The sequence below is a fragment of the Herpailurus yagouaroundi genome, unplaced genomic scaffold, assembly GCF_014898765.1.
Source record: "Herpailurus yagouaroundi ecotype Mexico unplaced genomic scaffold, PumYag 28, whole genome shotgun sequence".
NCBI classification, from domain to species: Eukaryota; Metazoa; Chordata; class Mammalia; order Carnivora; family Felidae; genus Herpailurus; species Herpailurus yagouaroundi.
The window spans coordinates 129,163,111-129,189,296 of NW_024412376.1; the positions used below are offsets into that span (position 1 = coordinate 129,163,111).

At 35.9% G+C, this 26,186-nt stretch overlaps 1 protein-coding gene across 2 annotated transcripts in view; it reads left to right on the forward strand.

The window, feature by feature from the left end:
* Nucleotides 1–6,677: 6,677 nt before the first annotated feature.
* COX7B2 (cytochrome c oxidase subunit 7B2) overlaps nucleotides 6,678–26,186 on the forward strand; it is a 101,191-nt gene continuing 81,682 nt past the window's right edge. For both annotated transcript variants that reach the window (XM_040484534.1, XM_040484544.1), the window contains exon 1: nucleotides 6,678–6,734. The gene's annotated coding sequence lies outside the window, so the exon portion shown is untranslated. The remainder of the gene's footprint in view (nucleotides 6,735–26,186) is intronic.

Sequence of the window (26,186 nt, forward strand, 5' to 3'; positions counted from 1 at the left end):
TTTCTTTCTTTCTTTCTTTCTTTCTTTCTTTCTTTCTTTCTTTCTTTCAAGTTTGGTTGACATATAATATATTAGTTTCAGGTGTACAGTATAGTGATTTGACAATCATATACATTATAAAACTTTAATATATATTCAGGTAGATTCAGGGTATGTGGGGATAGTCAAAGTGGGTGAAGAGGAGTAGGAGATACAGACTTCCAGTTATGGAATAAATAATTCACAGGAATAAAAGGCACAGCATAGAGAATACAGTCGGTGGTGTTGTAATACTGTGGTATGGTGACAGATGGTGGCTCCACTTGTGGTGAGCATAGCATAAGGTATAGGTTGTTGAATCACTATGTTGTGTACCTGAATTAATGTAACACTGTGTGGCAACTATACTAAAAAAAAATATACAGTCTATTCTTGTTACTTACAATAGTTATGATCTGTGAAATCACCACAAACACTGAGCTAGAGAATACCAAACCATTGTTCCTAAGATAAATACAGGATTAGGTTCCTGAAAGCCTCTCTTCACAGTAAAAGTGAGTATCATAAGAGGGTGTGGAGAAAAGGGAACCCTTGTGCACTGTTGGTGGGAATGTAAGTCGGTGTAACCACTGTGGAAAATAGTATTGAGGTTACTCAAAAAATTAAAAATAGAACTACCTTGTGATTCAGCAGTCCCACTTCTAGGTATATACTCTGAAGGAATGTAGTCATTTCCATAGGAAGAGATATCTTTACTCCCATGTTTGTTGAAGCATTATTTACGAAAGCCAAGATACGGAAACAAGTTTAAGTGTCTGTTGATAGATAAATGGATAGTGAAAATATGGTGTGTGTGTATGTATATATGGTATATGGTATAATGGTATAATATATGGTATATGGTATAATGGTATATGGTATGGTATAATATATATAGTATATGGTATAATATGGTATACCATATAGTATAATATATATATGGTATATATAGTATGTGGTATAATATATATGATATATATATATGGTATAATAAATAAAATACTATTTACCCATAAAAAGGAAAGCAATCCTGCCATTTCAGCAACATGGATGGACCTTGAGGGCAATATGCTAAATTGAGTAAGTCAGACAGAAAGACAAATACCGTATTATCTCACTTATATATGGATTCTAAAATAAACCTGAACTTGCAGAAACATAGAGTGGATGGTTGTTGCTGGTGTGGGATGTGGGGAGAGGGGTGGGTGATGGTGGTCAAAGGGTACACACTTCCAGGTGTAGGATGAGTAAGTTCGACAGATCTAAAACATAGCATGGTGACTGTAGTTAACAATACTGTACTGTTTGCTTGAAAATTGCTGGGAGAGTAGATCTCAAGTGTTCTCCCCACCCCAAATTTCTCCACACACACAAAATGTTATTAACTATGTGAAGTGATGGTTGTGTTAACTGGCCTTATCTTGGTAACAATTTCACAGTACATATGTATATCAAATCACCAACTTATATACCTTTAACTTACACAGTGTTATATGTTAATTATATCTCAGTAAAGCTGGGGAAAAAGATAAAATTTTCTTATTTGAATACAGTTTGATTTGTATTGAACTGCAAAGCCAGTACTCTTCAGAGACCACTTACCGTCTTGGATCCTATCATGGGCCAAAACACCTCTGATGGCAACTCTATTAATAGTCCTCTGCATATATATCCCCAAATAACTTGTGTCCTTTATCACCTTCAATTCTATCACTCCTTAATTTTCTTGGCATTACTTAGTTCAGATTCAAAGAGAAAGAAATAGATTGCCACCAGTAATTTTTTTCTAGTTGGACAAGCCCTCATCTAATATCACAAGCCAACCTAATGGATTCACTACCCTTGGATTAGATGCCTATCCTAGCTCTGGTGAGTTTTGATTCTGTAGGTGCATGGACACGTGATACACATTATCCCTTATTCATCAGGGATAACGGCTTCAGCAGCTTGCTATAGTATTGGCAGGCTATGTTTTAGGCCTTTCTAGAGTAACGATTTGTTCTCACTTGTATAACACTGGTAAATAACTATACTTCTTTACAGTGTTAGTAATCGATTTACATTTTGCAGTGCTTTACAGGCCAAAATTGTGTTCACATAACTTCATATGGTACTGTACATGAAAATGAAGTAAAGCCTTTCCCTTTGGGAAGTGGGAAATAGATATTAATATTGAGGTATGTTTTTCATGTGGGTTAGCAATACAGTGTGGATACATTGTGTATTTTGGAAAGTACAAGAAATTTATGTTCATTTAGCAGACTTTTTCTGGTCTTCAAAATGCTTACCAAATTGTCCTAAAAAATAATTATCGACTGATATATGCATCAGTAACACAAAGAGTGATAGTAGAATCACAGTATAAATTCTGGATGGAGCCGTATATCTTGTTCAGTGCAACACTTTAATTTTAACAGTTTCCAGTCAATTTTTCCATCTTGCTTAAGACAATTAAGGGAGATATGTGCTCTGATTTTTTCCTTAATGATCCTTGTAATAAATACTTAGAATTTACCACCCAGGAAAAATATTTTGTTTGTTTTTTAATAAAATGAAATACTTTCTTTTGTTGGAAATAAGGTTACAAAAATCTGTATTTCTCTGTAATAGCTGTGGGAAAGCAGAGACCTAGATTTAATTTTTAAATATAGTTATACATGAATATTTTTTAAAATAGTTATTGTGTCCAAATTATTAAACAAATTATTGAGCAAAAAGTATGGTTTAAACATTTTGCAGCCCCTTTTTATTTAGCTATAGTTTGTATATGTTTATCCAACAGTGAATTTCCATGTTTTTGTCTAAGTATATATTTCTGTTTTCACGCAGGCCACCTCAATCATTTTGGAAAGTAGCTAATCAGCTAAGTAATGCTTATTGATCACATACTATGTGCTAAAAGGTCTATTAGTAAAAAGTTAATAGGAATCTCTCCTAAGGAGAAGCTTACATTTCAAGTGAGGATAGGCAGAAAAAAAGGAGAATAGGAAAGCTGTCATTAAAAAAACAGGTTGAAAACTCCTTCATGACATGATCTAGTCTTACATTTCCCCTTGCCTCAGAGTGCCAAGTATATTGAGAATAACAAAGACTACTAAATTGAACAGACTGGACCATAATGATTTAATCTTTGGGGCTTGATGATAGAACAAAACCTGGGGAAAAACAGATGGTTGCAAGGGACAGAGTTGTATTGCTAGATTAGGCAGGGTGTATATAGGCAAATAAACTATAAATGTATAGCATATACACACACATACTATATAGTGTATATATAGATAGGCAAGGTGTATATAGACAAATATACTATAAGCTAGGCAGAGTAAATGTCGATAGATACACATATACACAAGTAAAGAATATTGAGGACATAAATGAAACACATTTGGATAGTACCTTTCTTACAGAAGGAATTGTGAATACTTGTTAATCTAGTTTGCCCCTCTGTGTACTTTAGTAAGTGCTCAATACATCTTCACTGAATTAATAAATAGAGGAGAAATTGCTTTCAAAGCATTATAGAAAATGGAATGCTAGCTATAGATAAATATAGATAAAAGCTGAATACCAATCATATTAGGGCACATCATAGCCTTTGTGTGCCACTGCTCTGTACGTAGTAGGAGTGTGCATGTGAATTATAGTGTGTGCCAGTGCTCTATCCATAGTAGGGGTGTGCATACAAATTACACTGTGTCAGTGCTCTATACGTAGTAGGAATGTGCATACAACTTACACACTGTGTGCCAGTGCTCTATACTCAGTAGGAGTGTGCAAACCATACGTGTACAAAAGCAGGAGGGCATCTCATTTCACTGACTATAGCTGTTAATTCAGGGCCTTGCACATAATACATGTTCATTAGATTTGGTTGTATTGATTAAAAAAATAAATTACAAGCCAATCTAAGCATGTCTAATAACAATGCAAAGTTTAAAAATAGGTTATGTGAGCTACTTAGTAATTAAAATGAGCTGACATTGATTGGTATTAAGTGTTAGCCAGTTTTGAAATACCAACTTTCAAAGTCTTACAAGCAGCGAAGTAGCACAACCCTGGCACTAATTGGGTCTTCTGGGGAGCCTGTTAAGACTGAATTTCATTTCATTTCTTTGGTAGTGCGTTTTACCATTTTCTCCTCAGAAAGAGGCTAGAGCCAAGTAGCACCTGGCTTCTTGTGTCCCTTTCAATGGCGATTACCTGTGAGCCTCCAATAGGACAGCAGACTCACCTGTCCCATTGCTCTTTGTCTCAGATTTCTCTGAGGAAGCTGGGGATAAGCCTCTTGAAGAAATGCTTTTCTGTTGGTTTTCCTCCTACCTCACTGGCCTCTTTTATTTGGCTTTTTTTCCCTGGCTCTTTCATATCTCCTCACCTCTAAATGTTGTAGTAACTCAGGGCTTGCATTACTTTGCTCTTGGTGTATAAGAAATCACCACAAAATTAGTGGTTTAAAACCACACACATTATCTCTGTTTCTTTGGGTGAGAAGTCTGAGCACACCCTAACTAGGTCTTCTGCAAGACTACAGTCAAAGTGTCATCTGGTGCTTGAGGTAGCATCTGAATGCTTGACTAGAGAAGGATTTATTTCCAAGTTTACTCAAATTGTTGGCAGAATTTACTTCCTTGAGACTGCGACAGTGAGGGCTTCATTTTCTTGTTGGCTGGAGGCTGGAGACCTTACAAGATGCCAGCTAGAGGCTTCCCTCAGTTTTTATAGGCCACACTCGTTTCTTTGCCAAGTGGTTCCTCAGCATGGCTGTTTGCTTCATAAAAGTAAGCTAGCAGAGGGAAAATCTGCTATAATCTTACATAATGTGACAATGTAATCACACAGTATAATTCATATACACCCTGTCACATATATCAAGTTAGAAACAAGTTAGAGGTCCTGTCCACATTCTAAGGAATGAAAATCATACAAGGGCATGACCACCAAGAGGCACGGATGATGGAGCCACTTGAGTCTGCCACGTTCCTGGCTAGTCTCTGTCTCTGTCCTCTCTTTCCTCTGTCTGAACCCACTTCCTTTTATATATCATGGCTTTAGATATTGTCAGTGAGTGAAAAAAAAAAAAAACCACCCTGGTTTATAGTTGAGAGCTTGGTCTCCTCTAAACTCTACACTGATTTGGTTAACTGCTTACTTTATATTGCTCCTCATGAGTCTGTCTGACAGACATATAAAAATTTACATATCCAAAGTCAAAATAATTATTTCCTCTAGTAACTGCTTTTCTTATTGTTTCCCGGTCCCACTAAATGGCAGCTCTATCCTTTCATTTGCTTAGATAAAAAAAGCTTTGTGACATCCTTAACTGTTTCCATTCTCTCATACCCACCAGCCGTTTCATCAAACTATTTTACAAATTTGTCATTTTTTGGCTATTATCCTTATCTTCAGGTGGCACTAGAACCTTATTTAAACTATAGGTCACTTGGTGGCTCTCTGGCAACCATTCCAGTTAAGTGGGGAATAAACTCTTCATTTTCTAGTAACTAAGGGCCCGCTTCTAACAGGATGGACCACATGGAACCCCAAATACCACTGCTTTTTAACTTTGCTGTTGATAGAAAATCATGTGGCTTTACCATATGCCAGATTGGTTCGTGTCAGCTGTTCCCTCTTACCAAACAAGGCTTCCTTTGTCTTGGTCAACAGTAATTGTTTCTTTCACTCCAAAGATCAAGAGGGAGTAACGTAGGTAAAAGTGGTCACTCGACTCCAAACGTACTTCTTTCTGGAGGGTTCTTTCCTTCATAGCCTGATCTCTTTTCGTCCTGTGTTCTTTTTTTTTTTTTTTTTTTAATTTTTATAATGTTTGTTTGTTTTCCAGAGGGGGCAGGCAGAGAGAGGGCAGACAGGATCCAAAGTGGGCTCTGTACTGACAGCAGAGAGCCCAGTGTGGGGCTCAAACCCATGAACTTGTGAAATTATGACCTGGGCTGAAGTCAGGTGCTTAACCTAGTGAGTCACCCAGACACCCCAGTCCTGTGTTGTTTTTTTTCTTCCATCCCCTCCATATACTCAAAAATTATATTAAAATCTACTTCTGGGTAGGTAGGACTTCCCATCATTCACATATACTTTGATCCAAAGTAATAAATAAATTTATCTTTTGTCTCCAGGTATATTTTTACTTTAAATCCTTACTTTTGTTCTAGAATGAAAAATTTGGTATTGTCAATAGGATTTGAAATATTAGTATTCTGATGAATTTCATGTAGGGTGCAAACAGTAGATAGGTCCATTCATGTTTCCTTGAACTCAGCATTTGTGGTAACAACCTTCTCTTCATTCATACTCTGTTAACCTTGGCCAGAACTCTTCCAGTTTAGGCACAGGTAGATGATGAGTCAGGGAGGCAGCTGGTAAAAAAAGGGGGTGATCTCAACTACATGGGTTGAGAAAAGTTTACAACTCTCTCTACTACATTGGAAGACCGGTAGTTATGTCCTCTTTCTTTCACAAACTTTGTGATTCAACTTTAAGTTGTGTCTTAAAGCTTATTTAATCAGATGTCATTTGTGTAAAAATGTTTACTATTGATAGAGTAGTAAATGGTGATTTTCTCTGGGTAACATAGCCCAAACTTACTTTTTGCCTTTTTCTATTTTCTTGAAGCCTCACACTGATTTTCTAATTGTATTTTTAGAGGAGTCTGAATCTTGAACTTCCTGAGAAGAGTGTCTGGGCTTCAACGTTCTTACCAGGTAATGAGAAAATACGGAAAAGTCCCATGCTGCCCAGATTAGAATTTCGCTGTATGTCAATTTTAGATGACCTCTTTTTTTGTGGTGGGAAGGGGGAAACTAGATGGGGATTTTGTAAAAAATAAAGTGGGCAGTGAAACCATTTTTAAAGTTTTATGAACTCTTAAGCAGTTTGTTGACTATTGAGAACCTGCATAACCACAGAAAGAATAAGAGACAGATGCCAGTCTAACTAGACAAATGTTTCCAAAATAAGATGTTTCGTATCAGCAGAAAATGTTTTTCTTGGTAGACTAACTTGATAGTCTTAACAACACAAACATTTTGGATGTAAAAAAAAAATGTGTGTGTTGCCTGAAAACATTTTCAAGAGATAAGCACTTGTTGCAAGTACTATATGCCTAGAAAAAAATCTCATTTTGGCCAACTGAGACCACCATGTGTTTTAAAATATGTCATCCATCATTTCAGTGTTAAGAGCGCCCCCTGGTGTGGTTATGTAATTATAGATTCATGAGAAATTTATACATTATTTTTTAAAACTCTGTTCGCTATTAGATGGTGCTGGTCCTTTTTTTATACTAGGTTGATTTGGTCAGTATGGTGTGTAACTGTCTAGAAATATGCATTTGATTTTTTTCTTGCCCTAATTTATGGTTATATCTGGAGTCAGTGGTCAGTTTGAAAGTAGAATTTGGAAATATCTAGTCCCTAAACTTCTTCATCTCAAGATAATGACAAGTAATATATCATTTAGTAAGTGTGAAATTATATAGTGAGATAAATTTTTACATACTAATCAAATTCTTTGCTGGTAATAACTTTGTTAAGTGGAAAATTGCTATGGGCAGTTTCTTTTTGGTAAACTCATGGGTATTTTAATACTTAAACATGAAAATTCAGACATACATTTTGTTTTTGAAATGTAAATCATGTGAAAGATAATATAGGTTTTAATATTCCCTTAAAATCCAGCTGCTCCCCAATAGCTACAGAACTTGCAAATATAAACATAGTATTTCATCCATGAATCATATATAGAGCTCTCATCTATCCCTTGAAATCACTCCCACCAGCACAAACTCTTACTCAAAATTGACAACAAAAAACTCATTTTTTTGTTACATTTAATTTTTAGTTTTTTGGGAATAGTTAAACCATCCTTGCAAACTGAAAGTGTGTATAATCTTTTAAATTACGTTTCTGTAAATTTGATAGTTGCAGTTATATTTTCTACTATTGTCTCTTCTCCAGACTAAATTATCTTGATTGTTTTAACCATTTCTCACAGGTTCTGTGTTCTAAACTTGATCATGTCCAGGGCTGTAGTGCGAGCTTTTTGCAGTAGACTGCTTTTGCTCTTATTTTATTCTGTATGTTCCTTTTCCCTCTTTGATTTAATTCTGAAGCCATAACCTCAGCACCGTATTTATGTTAAGTCCTGGCTTTTTGAAAGGATATCTTCTAAAATGTAGAATAAAAAAAATCAGAGCAATCTGCTGTATACCACAGTTGATCTGTACTTGAATCCTTGTTCTGATATTTACTAGCATCGTGACCTTGGACAAGTCACTGACCCTCTCAGAGCCTCAGTCTCATCTCCTGTAAAAGAGAAATGCAAATCACTACTTCCCAAGATGCCGTTAATCCATCTTTTATGTTGATATCTATTTAAGACTTATTTATGCCAGATATGGGACTGGGTGTCTCGTAAGCATTTATTTTTCTGTGAACTAGATGCTATTATGTCTATATTATTAATGAAACTTAGAGAGGCTAGGAAATTCTAATTCAGATCTTTTTGACTTAAAAGTGAGCTTACAACCACTATGCTATGCATTTGTTTTAATCACACTCATTTCTGCTAATTTGTTGATTTCATTGTCCTTAAGGTCAAATAGTCTCCCAGGGCATAAACGCAGAGGAGAGAAATCTTTTGAAAAACAAGAGATGGATTCTTTAATATGGATGCTCTTCTTGTCTGGAAGCCAGAATTACTTTGGGCATTATTCATTCTTCTATACATTTTTTTTTTTTTTCAAACCAGAGAATGCATTAAGAGATTCCCTGTTATTAGCATGGTTGAGCTGGTAACAGCAGTGACAAGGCCTATTGGGTTAGTGAACCTTAAGGCACCTTTAATGCATAATATAAAGGCAGGATAATAGAATGCTAATTTTAGAAACTGTTGCATGCTTCCAACGCACCACTTGTGTTGGTTTTCTCTGGACCTGGGACTGTAATCTATTCCTATGTGTCTTGCTATTCTATTTAGGTATGGATTGGCTTTGTGAAGCCTGCATCATTTTCCTTATGGTTTAATAATTTTTACCTGATATTTTAGATAACAGATTTTATTTTTAATTGCTACAGAGGCCAGTTTAATAAGTTTCTCATTTCCTTTTTTTAATTTTATTTTTTTATTATTATTTTTTAATATATGAAATTTATTGTCAAATTGGTTTTCATACAACACCCAATGCTCATCCCAAAAGATGCCCTCTTCAATACCCATCACCTACCTTCCCCTCCCTCCCACCCCCCATCCATCCTCAGTTTGTTCTCAGTTTTTAAGAGTCTCTTAGTGAAATAAGCCATACAGAGAAAGACAGATACCATATGTTTTCACTCTTATGTGGATCCTGAGAAACTTAACAGAAACCCATAGGGGAGGGGAAGGAAAAAATAAAAAAGGAGGTTAGAGTGAGAGAGAAAGCCAAAGCATAAGAGTCTCATTTCTGTAATAAGTTGTTTTGAAGGCTCCTAAGTAACTCACTATGGAAACATGGTATTGATCAGGACTGTGTTTTGTTTAATAATATCTGGTGTTTTATATTATTCCCTTGGCCTTTGAGATTTACTTTAGGAAGTAGGCTGTTTATCCATGATTCAAGAGCACATTGTTAGGTTTCTCAGTGGCTGAATGACTGTTTTCTTGGTGAGGTGGTCTCAAGTTGTGCTTGTGTCAGATGTATAGACATTAATATGAAGAGGTGTGTGTATTTTTATTATGTCTTAGCCCAAACATATGCTATCTTTAGGAAAATTGGCTCAGTCATCATTATTGAATTAGTGAATGAGTGAAGAAATGGAAGTTGTCTTATTTTTCTACCCTCATTTCTGCCCTACCTCTGTACTTGTTTTTCCTGCCTGCCCTCCACCCCTTGCCATGAATACATGCACACACAGCATTTGGTGAATGTGTTTTTGACTTTGACTTGTTTAATGTCTTTAGAATCAGTATCCTTTTTTCCCCCAATTCCTCTGGCATTGTTTTGAGATGGGCTTTCATAGTTTTCACTTGAACAATTAGAATAGTCCTTTAACTGAATTCCCTCTTTCCAGTATTATCTGTTTCCAGTAAACTGTCTTCAGTAGAATCAGGATAACTTTCCTAAAGCATGAAACTAGTATCAGCTTAAAATGGGTAAGTGTCTCATTGTGTAAAAACACCCATCGTTTCTTGCATACCTCTCTTCTAATTTCTCTCACTACCATTGTCCTCACCCTTTGAATTCTGTGCTTTGCACCACTAAAAAAATAATTGCAAATCCCAGAATACTTTTTACTTGTCTTGCCTTCCTGGGCCTTTATGCACTAATACTCTATGCCAACAGTCCCTTCTGCACGTCAATTGGCGAGCTTCACTTTCTCCTTCTGTAGCAGTTCTTCTCTGACTAAACTCCTACTCCACAAGCACAGATCCATTTTGAGCTAAGTGCTTCTTCAGTGGACCACTGCATGACCCTGTGCTCACTACTGATATTGAAAAGTTCATTTTAATTAAAGTTGGCAGCTTGAAGACAATTATTACATAATTTTACTCAATGTATCACAGTGCCAGATAAATAGAAGGTGCTCAGGAAAACTTTATTTATTTATTTATTTATTTATTTATTTATTTATTTAATGTTTTTATTTATTTTTGAGACAGAGAGAGACAGAGCATGAGCGGGGAAGGGGCAGAGGGAGAGGGAGACACAGAATCTGAAGCAGGCTCCAGGCTCTGAGCTGTCAGCGCAGAGCCTGATGTGGGGCTCAGACTCACAGACTGTGAGATCCTGACCTGAGCTGAAGTCGGACGCTTAATCAACTGAGCCACCCTGGTGCCCCAGGAAAGCTTTATTTATGAATCCCATGAAGAGCTGAATGAAAAATAGAAAGACATTATGTTAGGATTCCCTTGAAACTTATGCCTCAGTAGGGCTTTAAAGCTTATAAATCAAAATGTTTGACTCCTGTCCTCCATTACTAGACAGGATGGAGAAGCAGCCATCAGTTGATTTCATGTGCTGTGTCTTTTATTTACATTGACTCTCTCCTGGCACCCATATACTCATCAATACCCTTCTGACAGAGGTTTCCTGTGACTTACTCAATATTTTTTCTCCTCTCCCTCTTACTTATGGAGTTCCAGTATCGCAGGAAAACAAAGGCAAAAAAGAAGAGGAAAAAAATACAAGCCCCCCCCCTCTTCTCACCCTTTTTGGTGTTTTGAGGAACAGTCTCCTATAATTCTGTCTAGTGAAATATAACCAAAAATCTGATGATATTATCTGGAAAGGTTTTGCTTTCTTGATACAGATGTTGCTTTGTCCCCCTTCTGGCCCATTCTCTCTTTCTCATTCACAGAAGACACACATGATGACAGGAAGTGGAGCAACCACCTTGTAACCTTAAGACCAGGAGTATTATTCATATTTTTAGACATGGCATCCTTGAACTTCCAAAACTATACCAGTAATGTGCTTCCTATAGAATTCTCATTGCATGAGAAAAATCCACCATGCTGCGTCAGCCATTGTTATTTAGATTTTCTGTTGTAGCCACTGACTCAGTTCTCTAACTGGTACTTATTAGCACTGCAGTTAAAATAAATGCATAGAGCCTTTAGGGACACCTGGCTGGCTCAGTCAGTAGAGCATGTGACTCTTCATCTGCTGGTTGTGAGTTCGAGCTTCACGTTGAGTATAAAGTTTACGAAAAGAAAAAAAAAAGTAAATACATTGGAATTTTCTCACCTTTCCACCTATATTTCATGTTTATCAGCTCCACAATTGTGTAGTTAGACCTGTCACCATGTGCTACCCGAAATACTGAGGATTGGAATACTATTCCTATGTAGATGGCTTACAGTCTTCTTGGATGCACAGAAGCAAAATTAGTTACAATATATAATACAGTATAAGATAGAATATATAATATGGTGAGCGCCATAGTAGTTGGTTGATATAAAAAATCCTAAGGGTAGACAGAAAAGAGTATTTGAAATTTGCTAAAGTTCTCCTGAGAATATTAAAGTTTTGGAAATTGGAGAAATGAATCTGTCATCTGGGATTTTAGGCACCCTGGACAGGACTTAATCCTTGTGCTTTTTCAGTGACACAGTATAGGTGGTCACTTACTTTTATGTGTCAGCCTTGCTGCCTCATACTAATAATTAAAATGAACACAGTCTAAGAGACCACAGACAGAGTCCACACTTTGAACTGTTGACAGGCTATCTTTGGAAAATCAAATTGGTGAAAAGCAATCTGTGGAGAAGGAGAGGCAAGAAATGACACAGGAAGCTGCCAAGGATTCTATTGACACACAGACTGAAGCAGTAAGCCAAGAGCTGTAACAAGGAAGGCAGTAAACAAGAAACTGAAGCTCAAAGGCAAGAGTTAGTTAATGGAGAGAGACATCAAAACATCAGACAGCCGACAGCCTGGAACAAACTCACAATAAGGGAGGGCCAGGGAACAGGCCTCCTCAAGAGAACACAAAAATAGTCTGTTCTACTCTGGGACTCTCGGCAAATTCTGTGAGGAAAGCCAGAAGCAGACCATAATAAGGGCACTATTTATAAAATCACAGAGATTCAAAGGAGTTAAAATGAGAAAATGGTCTTAAAATAAGGCATAAAAATTATAATCAGTAGATGTTTTGAAAAAGAAGTGCTCAAGAACCTGAGTCAAAAAAGAAAGTCCAGGGACATTGGCATTGATTTCAGGGTTTGATCTTGAGGGTTTTTTTTTTTTTTTGTTTTTTTTTTTTTTTTTTTGGTGCAGATTTTGAAATGAAAAAAAGCTCCAGGAAAGGGAAAATCAATGTGGAATAAAATGTCTGGGATTGAGCCAAATCCAAATGCCATTTAGAATTCTCATGTCTTAGGATAAGCTACAGAAAGATATTTGAGTACATTATCATTTCTTCTAACTGTGACACGCAGGATTTTCCCAGAAGATGAATGAGAGGAATGCTGCCAGTGACCCAGGTTTAAATAATAAGGACTGACCCTCTCCAGTCTCCCACACACTTGAGAGAAGCTATAAATACCAGTAAGGCATCTAGACATGTTTGTGCCATCACAAAATACTCCATAATTTTACTCTACCCAGGATTAATGGACCACATTGTGCTTTGATGCATGACCACAGGGTCTGATAGAGAATTAAATACTTTTCAGTGACACAAGTCCAGTCTTCCTGAAAAAACAAAGAACAACTAACATAGACAACAAGTATTTTGGCTTCTGTGACTGTGCTCCATCTGTACTCTTCATCTAATAAGGAATAATAACCACCTCAGCTAATGAAATTTGACAGTGGTTTTCTGAAATAGATATATATCCATATCCATATCCATATCCATATCCATATCCATGTCCATGTCCATGTCCATGTCTATGTCTATGTCTATATCTATCTGTATGCATTTTATATATCTGATACATGAAATAGGTCACCTAAAATATTACAGATGTTCTAAATTATTTTCAGTGTAAGACATATAAGTAGTTTCTTCATGATTTTTTTTTTTGTTGTTGTTGTTTTTACTTTGAAAGTGTTGCCTCTGAGGCCACATAATTATTTGGCATGATTTCAAGTGCTATAGAATAGGGATGAACCTAAACACCTTTTGATTCTCCTTCAAAATTTGATGCTTATCTAGAACATATAAATTCACCTGAATGTTTCTTGAAACTATTTTGCTTATGGTGGGGATGCTGCTTGCTTCATTTCAGAAACAGTAGTATATTTTCAAAGAATATATTGTTTCCTAGATTTATGTTCTAGGCATCTAGGATTCAGTAAATACTCATGCTCACCTCGTCCATGTCTTCTTTGTTTACAGTTATTTCAGGTTTTCAGCCTCAGTCTTTTGAAGTGTAATAGTTCTGATTTTTTCTTTATTCGTTTGTAAATCTGTTTTATAGTTCATTATTTTTCTTGTCCTTTTTTAAATCCTGCCTTGCTCTTTGGTGTTTCTGAATTGTGGCAACAAACAACATGAGATAGTATAAGAACACGTAAAGCAGAAATGTTATAAAAATCCCTTCATGGATATTTGTCATTACTTTTCGAAGAGCCTCATCTCATCCTGATGATGAATCCTGTTCCAAAATTATGTACTCCTGATTTTTATAAACAAATGTATGATTATAGTGGGCCATTAATATGTAATGAATATGAATGGAAGATGGCATTACATTTCCACAAGAGATCAGGGGAATATAATAATCAAGAATTAGTTATGAATTTGCAAAGGAGTTGGATTTAAGGAGTTTTTTGTTTTAGCCTTCCAGTATCCCCCTTAGATTATCAATACAGGAAGAGATTGTTTTTTTGTTTTTTTTTCCTGCTAACAGTTTTCATCTATAAAAAAGGGTAATTGTTTTATTAATTTATATCTTACACTTGCATGTTTGGGCTGGATCTTATTTTTATGTTGCACATGCTCCCCTACATGAGTCTGATGCACACTAGTTTATGTGGACATTCTAAAATATTCAAGAAAATGATGCAGAGTGACACTTTTTATAATGAGATGATACTTCAGAAATAGGTTTAAGGTTCTGTGTTGACTTCAAATTAGATACAATTGCAAAGTATGTGCTATGGACTGTTTTCCCCCAAATTCAGTTGTTGCAACCCCAACTTCTAATGTGAAGGTATTAGAAGATGGAAGTTTGGGGAGGTAAAGTTTAGATGAGGTCATGAGAGTGGAAGGGACCTTCATAATGGGATTAGCATCAGAAGTATAAGAATTATTGGTGTGCCTGGGTGGCCCAGTTGGTTAAGCGTCAGACTCTTGATTTCAGGCTGAAGTCATGATCTCATGGTTTCTGAGATCTAGCCTCACATCAGTTTCTGAGCTGACAGTGCGGAGCCTGCTTGGGGTTCTCTTTCCCTCTCTCTCTGCCCCTCCCCTGTTTGTTCTCGCTCACTCTCTCTCTCTCTCTGTCTCTCAAAATAAATAAACATTTAAGAAGTAGAAGAATTGTAAGTATAATTAGTATAAGGAGAGGAAGAGACCAGAACTCTATGTGAGGACACAAGGAGTTAGGACACACTGCAAGCCAGGGAGAGGGCTCTTACCAGGAGCCAAATTTGCAAGCAGTTTGATCTTGGACTTCAGTCTCTAGAGCTGTGAGAAATAAATTTCTATTGTTTATGCCACCCAGTCAGTGGCATTTTGTTATAGCAGCCTGAGAAGATTAATACAGTATTAATTGGAAGCCAGAAACAATTTATAAAATTTCATATTTTTTTCTAACCAATTAAGGTTGACTACTAATACTAAACTCACAGCTGCCTTCAAGTATCAATAAAGAATGGTAACTAAATAACCATTAGTGGGCATTACTGAAAAGGTAATCTCTTAGGAAATAGAATGTTTGGAAAATATTGTGTGTATATTTTCTATACCTAAATTGCATATAGAAAAACTTGGTTAGACAGAATGCCTAGATAACAGCATTCTAATTTAATTGTATCTTTGATAAAAATCCAGCTGAATGGTTTTTGTGACTCTGTTGTTGAAAATTTTCTTTAACTAATATTGTCCTTACCTTCTCCCTCTGATGCAGTGATAGCCAGATCTTTCTTTGCATTTGGAAACTTTTGTGAAGCATATTTCTCATTCTGTAGTATAGAGGGATAAAGACGAAGGAAGTATAAGCATTTGTTTGTAATGGAACTTTGTAATATCAGCTTTTGTGATTCCATTGTTACTAATGGAATACATGATATTCTAGCTATCTGAAGGTTCCAATTATGATTTTATTGAAAAAAAAGACTGTTTCAGATCTTAGTTGTTAAAAGTATTTTCAGTAGTTGAGTTTGTAATAAAGAGATTGACACGGTAGCCATTAGTTTGGACAAAGAATACAAAAGAAGAGCGCTTGGGTGTCTCAGTCACTTGAGCATCTGACTCTTGATTTTGACTCAGGTCATGATCCCTGGATCATGGGATCGACCCCTGCGTTGGGTTCCATGCTGAATGGAGAGCCTGCTTAGAATTCATTCTCTCTCTCTCTCCCCCGCCTCCATTCCTCCCTCCCTCCCCCTCTTCTCCCTTCCCTGCTTACTCCCTCTCTCTCAAAAAAAAATGTAAAAGAGGGTTTAGGAAGTTGACATAGTCTAAAATAAAGTATTTAAAGCTTTATCCTGATTCTGCATACTACTTTTTAAAATTAATGTAGATCTAAACCGAGTTCTATCTATAGTTTATGTTCTCTATATATTGCTATGCAGTACTAAGTACTTATTCTCTGCTAGAGGTATACACCTATACAATCTCATATGTTTTATATAACTTCATTTCTATAACAGACTCGTAAAATTAATATGTTGGTGAAATTAAAATGTGCTGCGCAATTAACGTGTTAATATTTACAGTAATATTAAAAAATCTATTTTAGTATCAATCAGAATATATTTTCTGTTATTTTTGTTAGTTAAAACTGTTCTAAAACCGGAGGAAATAGAACAAAAACTTAATTGGACTCTCTCAGAATTGAAATGTGTAAGACCGTCAGAAGAAGCATTTTAGGATGTTTTACAATCAAGTAGAGAAGTGAGTTAGGTAAATACAAATTAATTCTTTAAAATGGCAGTCAGTAGTTATAAAACACTTTCTGTACACTCTTTTTAAAACATTTTTTATTGTGGTTTTATATATATACACATACATACTTGTATGTATTTAATATACGCATATAAATATACATGTATGTGTGTTTAATATACATAAATATGTGTATGTATATTAAATATGTGTGTATGTATGCATGTATATTAAAACATCCCATATTTAAGTGTACGATTTGGTGGCATTAATTAAATTCACAGTGTTATGCAATCATCACCACTATTTTTCAAACCTTTTGCATCACTCAAAAGAGAAACTCTGTACACCTTAAGCATGAACTGCCCATTCTCCCCTCCACTAAGACCCTGGTAATCTCTAATCTACTTTGTGTCTCTACAAATTTGCCTATTCTAAATATTTCATGTAAGTAAAGTCTTATAATATTTGTTCTTTTGTGTCTCGCCTATTTCACTTGGCATGCTGTCTTTGCGGGTCATCCATGTTCTTGTGACCGAATAATACTCCATTGTATGTATGTATTGCATTTTGTTTATTCACTGCTGATGGACACTTGGATTGTTTCCACCTTATTATTATTTTTAAAGTATCTGCATTTCTTGAACTAAGACCTTTTCATTTCTTAAACTGAGTCCCAGATCACTGTAAAGATCTTTAGGTCCTCTTTCTTTTGGAAACCCGGGCCTGAAGTGAAGTCAACATGTTAAAATGAACTTATATCTCAACTAAATATTGTTGTACCTAAATGTGAAGTGAGTTAAATTATTGTCTAATTGACATGAAAAAGTATATAGGCATTTACTTAATTAATTCATTTTAATTGTGCCGTTTTCGTGCTTTAGAGTCAAAACACTTGGTTTTCACACCTCACACATTTTCAAAGATTTGATAAAGCTTATGCCCTAGATATAAATGTACTGGGTTAGTAGCTGAATTTTAAGAAGCTATGTCCTGGGTAGTCAGTTTCTTCAGTGAAGGCCTTTTTTTTTTTTACATCTTCTAAATCACTAACCACACTAGCCATGCTTACTATCCCAAAGTGCAGGTATCAAACTATTCTTCCACTTTCCAGAGGTCTGCTTTCTTAGTGTGAGTGAATGTGTGTGTGATGTGTCTGTGTATCTCAAACCAGTTACTGGGTATTTACTTATTTGGAAAGTAGCCTATTTTCATCGTAGGATGTTTACAAACTAAACTAGAGGAACATTTGATATGCTAACTTTGCTATTATAAACAATGTTGCAACAGATAACCTTCTGTGCACAGTTGTGTCTGTGTGTAAGTATACTTAAGGTAAAAATATGTAGGTTTATAATTTTGATAGATGTTTCCACATTTCGTCTCTTTAATTTTTTTTTTTTCAACGTTTATTTATTTTTGGGACAGAGAGAGACAGAGCATGAACGGGGGAGGGGCAGAGAGAGAGGGAGACACAGAATCGGAAACAGGCTCCAGGCTCTGAGCCATCAGCCCAGAGCCCGACGCGGGGCTCGAACTCACGGACCGCGAGATTGTGACCTGGCTGAAGTCGGACGCTTAACCGACTGCGCCACCCAGGCGCCCCTCACATTTCGTCTCTTTAAGTTACACTGTCACACACATTGCCACCAGCAATATGTGAGAACACCCGTTTCCTTATACCATTCTCGTTAACACAGTGATTTATTAAATTTTTGAGTCTTTACCAATCTATTAGGGAAGAATTTTTTTCAGTATACTTATGAATTTTATTCCTTTTATTATGGTTAAGAAATTTTTCATGTTTAAGAACTGCTTGTATTTCCATTTTTATAAGTTAGCAGTTTATATACTTGGCCAGTTTTTCTTTTGAGGGATTTTTTTCAAAGAATTTGGACACTGGCATATTGTTTGTGACATTAGCTGCCATTATTTTTCTCAGATTACTTGTATTTTGATTTTATTCCTCCAGGATTTTGTCAGTCATATTTTTTTAAATTAAATCATTCAGCATTCTTGTTGCACACTCCTTTTTTATTATGTTGTTATCTATAAGTATGTATACACACTGTAATATTACACAACCATAAAAAAGGATGTTATTGTGCCCTTTGTGACGACGTGGGTAGACCTATTGGGTATGATGCTAAGTGAAGTAAGTCATACTGAGAATGATAAATACCATATGATTTCACTCATGTGGAAGCTAAAGAAACAAAATGAATAAACAAACAAAAAGGAGAATCAGACCTGTAAATACAGAGAACAAACTGATAGTTGCCAAAGGGGAGAGGATGCAGGATGGGCAAATGGGTGAAGGGGAGTGGGAGATACAGGCTTCCAGCTGTAGAATGAATAAATCACGGGAATAAAAGGTGTAGCATATGAAATATTGTCAGTGATATAGTAATAACAATGTATGGTGACAGATGGCAGCTGCACTTGTGCTGAGAATAGTGTAATGTATAGAGAAGTTGAATCACTGTGTTGTACACCTGAAACTAATGACTATACTCAAATAAAATTTTAAAAAAATGAATTATCTACACGGACTGATGCTTCTCATCATTCACTGACTCTTTCATCCCTTTTCATTTCATTTCTTCTCTCAGAACTATTAAGTCCACATGATTATAAAGTGACATAATAGTCTAAGTCATTCATTCCCATCAGTTTTTCCCTGTGTTCATCTTCCTTGCCTGATTCGTGATTTGATACGTTTTATTGCCTCTTCTTTCTTAAAAACCTTCCACTAGGTTTAGTGACACTGAGTTTCTGGGTCTTACTTCTGAGTCTTTATTTCATAAATGAAGTTAAAAAAATACATGATTTTTAGGAGCTTCCAGTTTGATTCTACTGCTCCTATATTTACTCTTTTGTATTGTCGTCTGCTATTATGCTTTCTACTTTAAGAATTTGCCTACCACTGCTCACAGAAAAGTGGAAGCCATATGTTAAGAATGGTAGAAAATTTTCAGCCAAGCCTCCTAAATTTCTGTGGAGCAGATTCCCTCCCCTCTTCTACACTCTTACTAGGCTTTACATGAGCAAGAAATAAACATTTATCGTGTTAAGCCACTTAAATGTCGAGGTTTTTATGGTACAACAGCTGTAATTGCCTTGACTAATACAATTGCCCTTTGAACATTTCCCTTTAAAGGTATCTTGGAACTTCAAACTCATTATGTCTAGAATATATTTTCTTATATTCTACTAAACATGATGTCTGGAAAGGAAAAAAACTCTTTAACAGTTCTTGTCTACTACAGCTTTGCCCAACAAATGTGTAAAGTTTTTCCCCACACTAACCAATTCTCCAACATCACCGTTGGGTCCTGCAATTCAGTTTAATTTCAGCACTTACTAAAGTTAGCACAGACCCCACAGGTTAAGAGCTTAGTCCCAGAAGATGCCTCCGTCCCTCAACTTCAGAAGCCCATTGCCAATAACAGGTTCCCAGGTTACTCACAACTTCTGTCCAACTTGGCTACAAATCAGAGGTTCCCAGATATCCTTGTGTTTGACAATTTGCTAGAGTGGCTGATAGAACCCAGGAAAGCAGTTTACTTATTACTGACAATTTATTATTATGAAGCATATTTTAAAGAATATAAATGAAGGGCCAGATAAAGAGATGCATAGCGTGAGCTCTGGAAGGGTTCCAAGTGCAGGAGTGTTGTCTCTGTGAAGTTGGGCTGTGCCATCGTCCCAGCCCTTTTGTGTTGACTAACCTGGAAGGTCTCTGAACCCTATATTTTTGGGATTTTTAGGGAGGTTTCCATCACCTGGAAATTCCAGGGGATTTAGGAGCTTTGTATTAGATCACTCAGATCACTCAGGACATTGTAAGTATTTCAGGAGCTCTTCCTAGATTAAAGATCGAATATTAACCGGAATCAGGGACAGATACAGATATAGATATACAGATATATAGTTATAGATATATAGATATCTGATCTATATAATATATCATTTCATACCTGATCTTGCTCCTCTTCCTTCATCCTAGTAATGAATAAAGTATACTACAAGACACTGAGACTAAAAAAAAATTAGTCATTTGATTATCTCCCCCAATTGCTTCCCATTTCTAGAAAATTTTCTGTACATAAATTGTTCCTCTTCTCTCCATTTTGATAGCATCTTTTCTATTTCAGGCTCTCATTATCTCTTGATAGGACAATTATTTTAACTTTCTAACCAAGTTCCCCATGTCATGTCATGTCATGTCATATCATGCCATTTCTTCTCCAGGCTCTTTGCTTGCAACTGATTAATACTCCTAACTTGTTTCTGATACACCATTACCTTTGACCCAAATTGCATGTAATAAAGTTCAAATTTTTTATCTTTGATCTGCCTTTTAACTTAATTTTGCTGTCTTATTTCATGTCTTCCCTGTATGGTATAATAGATTGTGTGAACTAAAATACTCTTTGTTTTCTCACCTCCTTTTGTTCTCTTTATTTGGAACATCTTGCTTCTCCATCTTAGAATATCTGAATTTTCTCTAACTTCAGGTCTGGCTCTAATATTATTTCATACACAAGGCTTCTCTGGTCTCCTTATTTTGTAATTTCTTCCTCTTCTAAAGGATGGAGTATCATTTATAACACATTGCTATTATAGTTATTCTATGTCCTTCACTACAAAAAAGAGCTTCATGGTGACATTCTTTCATAAAACTATTACTAATTGAATTTTACCTGAAAGTTTTGCATATGGAAATAAAGGTCTCAGAATTTTTTGCAAAAGAATAAAGTGGCTGCAGCTCAGGTAGAAAATAGATCTTGTATGGATTTTTAAGTAGATTATTCATAGACAACATAAGATATACTTACTCTACAATCACCAAATGATTGTTGTGAAATGAGAGACAATATTACTTTATAATGTTCAGCTAAACTGAATCATGGTTCTTGATACATTTTTCAATTTATTCATTAAAATAATTTTTTTAATGTTTATTTTTGAAAGAGAGAGAGAGACAGAGTGTGAGCAGGGGAGGGACAGAGAGAGAGAGAGACACAGATCCAAAGCAGGCTCCAGGCTCCGAGTTGTCCACACAGAGCCGGACGTGGGGCTCAAACTTGCGGACCCTGAGATCGTGACCTGAGCTGAAGTCTGATGCTTAACTGACTGAGCCATCCAGGCGCCCCATACATTTTTCAATTTAAAACAAGATTAGTCTTGGCGATATGACACACACCATGAAAAATATTTGTATTCTCTTTAAAGGGAGAAAAAGTAGTAAAAAAAAATGATCCTTTGTTATTCCTCATGGAATGCTGTATGCATTTTTATATGAAGGAAGACAGTAATCTGACGCACATGCTTAGAACACTGCTGTTGTCTTCAGAGTTTAGGCTATCATTTGAGAAACGAGTAATAGCTCAGATAAAAGAATATGGACATACCATTACAAAAGTATTGAGAAGAGTGAACATACATAAATACGTTTTTCCTTTATGTGTGGATAATTAATGGTACTTCTCTGATGTCTATCTGTGTAAGACCTCTCTTGTGTTTTTATAATTGCCTTTCTTGATTCCCTATCTCCATTGGCATTCCTCTGTACTCATATTAGACTTTGAGTTAAATATATATTTGCAAATTATATGGTGTTACTCCGAATATGTGTGTGTTCATGTGTTTTTAGTTTATATAAATCATTTTGAATCATATGTTTAATAGTTTTGCTACTCAACACTTTTTTATTTTGATTTCTTACTTCTGTGTGTCTAATTTTATTCTCACTGTTGCCTTGAGTTCTGTCTCATGCATATGCCACATTTTACTTATCTTATCTTCTATGATTGACACTTAGTATTACCTGATGAGGATTTTGCAGGTCCCATGCGCATTTAATTTCACTAAGTACTTACTGATTGCTCTGTGGAATGGCCGAATCAGTTTATAAGCCTAGCAGCAACGCCTGGCAGCTTAAACCCTTATACTCTCTAATATTTGGCACTGTCCAACTTTCTGATTTTTGTCATTTTGAAAACTGCTAATTTTAACTTTGGTTATTTTGTAGTGAAGATGAACCTCTTTTTCTTAAATACTACCTTTGCCCACCTTTCCTTTGGGGTTTCCTTTCTTCCATGTTGATTTTCAGGAGTTCATTGTGTACGCTCGTATTAATACTTCGTTAATTACAACATCGCAAACATTCCTACCTAGTCTTGAATCTTTTAACATTGCTTATGGTATTCTTCATTAAATGGAAATTCTCTACATTTTGTCAAATTCATTAGTTTTTTGCTTATGTGTTAAATTTAACAAAGTATAATTTATATAGAGTAAAATGCATCCATGTTAAGTGTACAGTTTGATGAGTTTTGATATGAATACACTTGGGTGCTCATCCCCACAATTAAAATATATAGAAAACTTACATCACCCCAAAAAGTCCCTGGTGCCTTTCAGTCAATTTCTGCCTTTGGTCCCAAACTCAGACAGGTAGTGATCTGTTTTCTGTCATCAAAGGTTACTTGTGTTTCTTGTAAAATGTCATCTAAATGGGATCATGCCATGTGTACCTTTTGTGTTTGGCTTCTTTTATCAGCAAAATGTTTTGAAAGAAAGGAAGAAATGTGTGTGTGTGTGTGTGTACACATAAATAAGTATGCAGGCACATATACATATGTATATATACATACACAGGTGTATATATACATACACAGGTGTATATATATATATATACACACACACACACTATACATATATGTACAGTTTATATGTCTTGCTATATAACTGAGTTAGTATGTGGTATCATTTCTCTTCAATCCTCCAGACTTCCTTTAACATCTCCTTTAGTGTGTATCCGCAACTAACAACTGACTTTTTTAAAGGTATTGTATTTCAAAGTCATTTGACAAAGTACAACATCCATTCATGATAAAAACCCTCAACAAGTAGGTTTAGAGGGAACATACCTCAACATAATAAAGGACGTGTATGAAAAACCCACAGCTAGTGTCATCCTCAGTGGGGAAAAAAAAGAGAACTTTTCCTTTCCAGTCAGGAGAAAGACGTGGATGTCCACTATCATTACTTTCATTTAACATAGTACTGGAAGTTTTAGCCACAGCAGCCAGACAACAAAAATAAATAAAAGATATCCATTTCAATAAGGAAGAAGTAAAACTTTCACTATTTGCAGGTGGCATGATATTATATATACAAAACCTGAAAGACCCCACTAAAAAGCTCCTAGAACTGAAACATGAATCCAGTAAAGTCCCAGGATACAAAATCAATGTGCAAAAATTTGTTGCATGTCTATACACCAATAATGAAGCAGCAGAAAGAGAAATCAAGGAATCAACTTCATTTAAAATTGCACCCAAAACAGTAAGATACCTAAGAATAAGCCCAGTCAAAGAGGTGAAAGACCTGTGCTCTGAAAACTATAAAACACTGATGACAGAAATTGAAGACAACAAGAAAATGGAAAGATATTCCCATGCTCATGGATTGGAAGAGTAGATATTGTTAAAAATGTCTATACTACCCAAAGCAGTCTACACATTTAATTCCATCATTATCAAAATACCAACAGCATTTTTTCACAGAGCTACAACAACAATCCTAAAACTTGTATAAAACCACAAAAGACCCCAAATAGCCAAGGCAGCCTTGAAAAAGCAAAGCAAAGCTGGAGGCATCACAATTCTGGGCTTTACCTTACAGGTTTATATTATAAACCTGATCAGATCACCGCAGTGATCTGTGGTACTGGCACAGAAATAGACACATAAACCAATAGAAGAGAATAGAAAACCCAGAAATGAACCCACAACTATATGGCCAGTTGATCTTTGACAAAGCAGGAAAGAATATCCAGTGAGGAAAAGACAGTGACTTCAACAAAAGGTGTTGTGAAAACTGGACAGCAACATGCAAAAAGATGAAAATGAACCATATTCTTACACCATACATAAAAATAAATTCAAAATGGATTAAAGACCTAAATGTGAGAACTGAAACCATAAAAATCCTAGAGGAGAACACAGGCAATACTATCTTTCACATCAGCAGTAGCAATTTCTTTCTAGATGTTTCCTGAGGCAAGGGGAACAAAAGCAAAAATAAACTTTTGGGACTTCATCAAATTAAAAGGTTCTGCACAGCAAAGGAAAAGTCAACAAAACTAAAAGGCAGCCTATGGAATGAGAGAAGATATTTGCAAATGACATTTTTGGCAAATGGTTAGTATCCAAAATAAGGAGTGTATATAACTCAACACCCAAAAAATGTGTAATCCTATTAAAAATGGGCAGAGGACATGAATACATTTTTCTAACGAAGACACACATGTGCCCAACAGACACTTGAAAAGATGCCCAATGTGTCTCCCTCTCTCTCTGCCCCTCCCCCGTTCATGCTCTGTCTCTCTCTGTCCCCAAAATAAATAAACGTTGAAAAGATGCCCAACATCACTCATCATCATGGATGTACAGATCAAAACTGTAATGAGATATCACCTCACACTTGTCAGAATGGCTAAAAACAACAGAAGAAACAACAGATGTTGGCAAGGATGTGGAGAAAAGGTATCCCTATTGCACTGTAGGTAGGAATGCAAAGTGGTGTAGCCACTGTGGAAAACAGTATGGAGGTTCCTCAAAACATTAAAAATAGAACTACCCTATGATCCAGAGTCGTACCACTAGGTATTTACCCAAAGAATACAAAAATACAAATTCAAAGGGTTACATGCACCCTGATGCTTATAGCAGCATTATCTATAATAGCCAAATTATGGAAACAGTCCAAGTGCCCATCAATTGATGAATAAAGAAGAAGTGGTATATATATACAATGGAATATTATTCAGCAATAAAAAAGTGAAATCTTGCCATTTATAGTGACATAGATGTAGCTAGAGAGTATTATGCTAAAGTGAAGTAAGTCAGTGAGAGAAAGACGCATTCCATATTAAATTTGTGGAATTTATGAAACAAAACAAGCATAGAGAAAAAAAGGAGAGTCTTGAGAGAGAGGCAAACCAAGAAACAGATTCTTTTTTTAAATTTTTAAAAATGTTTTATTTATTTTTGAGACAGAGATAGAGCATGAGCAGGAAGGGGCAGAGACAGAGGGAGACACAGAATCCGAAGCAGGCTCCAGGCTCTGAGCTGTCAGCACAGAGCCTGACGCGGGGCTCAAACTCATGAACCGCAGAAGTCGGACGCTTAACCGACTGAGCTACCCAGGCACCCCAAAACAGAGTTTTAATTATGGAGAACAAACTGATGGTTACCAGAGAAGAGGTATGTGGGGGGTTAGTAAAATAGATGATGGGGATTAAGGAGTGCACCTGCTGTGATGAGCACTGGGTGTTGTATGGAAGTATTGAATCACTGTGATGTACACCTGAAGCTAATATTACACTGTATGTTAACTAACTGGAATTTAAATAAAAACTTTAAAAAGTCAATATCAATTTTGAAAGGTAGTGTCACTGGATATAGATTAATTTTTAGGTGAGCTTTTTTCTCCTGTACTTTGTGCCATTCTGTTGTCTTCTGTCCTCCACTGTTTGTGTTATAAAATCCATTATTGAATCATTGTTAATATCTATGTAATGTCATTCCAGAGATTTCTCTTTAT